Source organism: Penaeus vannamei, chromosome 25 (assembly GCF_042767895.1).
Source record: "Penaeus vannamei isolate JL-2024 chromosome 25, ASM4276789v1, whole genome shotgun sequence".
NCBI lineage: Eukaryota > Metazoa > Arthropoda > Malacostraca > Decapoda > Penaeidae > Penaeus > Penaeus vannamei.
In genome coordinates, this window is record NC_091573.1 from 10,518,767 (window position 1) to 10,521,266 (window position 2,500).

At 41.1% G+C, this 2,500-nt stretch overlaps 1 protein-coding gene across 3 annotated transcripts in view; it reads right to left on the bottom strand.

Annotated features, from left to right (window-relative positions):
• SppL (signal peptide peptidase-like protein) overlaps positions 1 to 2,500 on the bottom strand; it is a 65,091-nt gene that overhangs the window by 53,554 nt on the left and 9,037 nt on the right. For all 3 annotated transcript variants that reach the window (XM_070139105.1, XM_070139104.1, XM_070139102.1), the window contains exon 2: positions 1 to 603. This exon is cut by the window's left edge and continues 958 nt beyond it. The gene's annotated coding sequence lies outside the window, so the exon portion shown is untranslated. The remainder of the gene's footprint in view (positions 604 to 2,500) is intronic.

Consider the following 2,500-nt stretch of genomic DNA (forward strand, 5'->3'; position numbering starts at 1 on the left):
GCTCCTTCCTCCGCCTCCTCGCGCCGCCCACCGCCTCCGTCTCCGCTACGCCCGTTCCACCTGATGATCCCCACGCCCACGGAACTGGGAACACGCTGCCTCCTCGAACGCCCACACGCACGCACGAGCACGAGAACCCAAGCAGGAACGCACACTCTCACTGCTAGTGTTTGGACCGCATGTTTGAGGAGCGGGTCAGAGGAGGAGGAGGAGAGGAAGGAAGCGCAGGAAGAGGGACAACAGGCGATGGAGGGGGATAAGGGAAAGGAAGATAAAGGCGTGAAGGAGGAGGAGAGGGGAAGGGAGGAGGAGGAGGAGGGGCGGTGAGGTGCGAGGGGGGGCGGGGCGGTCTTCTTAGCGGCCGGGGGCAGTCAACCACCCGCATCAGATCGCGGTCGTGGGCGGCGAGGGCGGGCGCGAACTTCTGTGCAGGCGCGAGGGCGGTGGGAGGGAGAGGGAGAGGGAGAGGCGGTCCAGCGCCAACCCAACTTCCTGCCTCTCTCTTTCTGGCACTCTTTCCCCTTCTTTTTTCTTTAATTCACTTTTCATCGAGTTCTCCTCACTTCCTGGACCATCACCCTTCACAACACACAACGGGAATCCCTGGAAAGAAGAGAAATAATAATAATAATAATAATAATAATAATAATAATAATAATAATAATAATAATAATAATAATAATAATAATAATAATAATAATAATAATAATAACAATAATGATAATAGTAATAGTAGCAGAAATAGAAATAGAAATAGTAATAGTAATAGTATTAATAATATCAATGGCTATGATGGACATAACCATAATAACAACAGAAACAACAACGAAAACAAAATTAACAACAACGACGACGGTGGTGTTGCCATTCCTCATAACGAATGCGGACGACAACGACAATCACAAACAACAACCAGAAACACCAACCCATCAACCGCAACAACAATAGTTCGAAACGAATGGCATCTACCCGTCAACCAAGGAGGCCAATCCAGCCCTGATATCAATGTGGACAGATATGGTGCCAACAAACGTACAGTGTGATGGGGGTGTGAGCGTGCTGCACTATCGAGATGATAAAACAGCACATGTATGAAATAATCTTATCTTGGCTTTCCAATGACAATGTCTTTGGAATATAAAAGGACAATAAATACGTTCAATAAGTTACATGTTTATGGATATATAAGAGTGAATAAGATGTGCTATTGCAAAATAAAAATAATAATAATAATAATAATAAAAAAAAAATATGCAGGAGGAGGAGGAGGAGGAGGAGGACATGGAGGAAGAGGTGATGGATGAGAAGATGATGGAGGAGGAGGACGAGGAGGAGGAGGAGGAGGAGGAGGAGGAGGAGGAGGAGAAGAAGAAGAAGAAGAAGAAGAAGAAGAAGAAGAAGAAGAAGAAGAGAAAAGAAAAAAGAAAGATGAGGTAACTAGAAGAAAAAAAGACGAAAAAAAAAAAAAAAAAAAAGGGAATGAAAAGGATAATGAAGTTGAAAACTCTATGCACTTCATTTGTATGTGAGTGTGAGTGTGTGTGAGTGTGTGTGTGTGTGTGTGTGTGTGTGTGTGTGTGTGTGTGTGTGTGTGTGTGTGTGTGTGTGTGTGTGTGTGTGTGTGTGTGTATGTGTGTGCTCGCGCACGTGACAGTCAAATCAAGTCAAATCAAGTCAAAGTCAAAGTCAAAGTCAAAGTCAAAGTCAAAGTCAAAGTCAAAGTCAAAGTCAAAGTCAAAGTCAAAGTCAAAGTCAAAGTCAAAGTCAAAGTCAAAGTCAAAGTCAAAGTCAAAGTCAAAGTCAAAGTCAAAGTCAAAGTCAAAGTCAAAGTCAAAGTCAAAGTCAAAGTCAAAGTCAAAGTCAAAGTCAAAGTCAAAGTCAAAGTCAAAGTCAAAGTCAAAGTCAAAGTCAAAGTCAAAGTCAAAGTCAAAGTCAAAGTCAAAGTCAAAGTCAAAGTCAAAGTCAAAGACAAAGTCAAAGTCAAAGTCAAAGTCAAAGTCAAAGTCAAAGTCAAAGTCAAAGTCAAAGTCAAAGTCAAAGTCAAAGTCAAAGTCAAAGTCAAAGTCAAAGTCAAAGTCAAAGTCAAAGTCAAAGTCAAAGTCAAAGTCAAAGTCAAAGTCAAAGTCAAAGCCAAAGTCAAAGTCAAAGTGAAAGTCAAGTCAAAGTCAAAGTCAAAGACAAAGTCAAAGTCAAAGTCAAAGTCAAAGTCAAAGTCAAAGTCAAAGTCAAAGTCAAAGTCAAAGTCAAAATCAAAGTCAAAGTCAAAATCAAAGTCAAAGTCAAAGTCAAAGTCAAAGTCAAAGTCAAAGTCAAAGTCAAAGTCAAAGTCAAAGTCAAAGTCAAAGTCAAAGTCAAAGTCAAAGTCAAAGTCAAAGTCAAAGTCAAAGTCAAAGTCAAAGTCAAAGTCAAAGTCAAAGTCAAAGTCAAAGTCAAAGTCAAAGTCAAAGTCAAAGTCAAAGTCAAAGTCAAAGTCAAAGTCAAAGTCAAAGTCAAAGTCAAA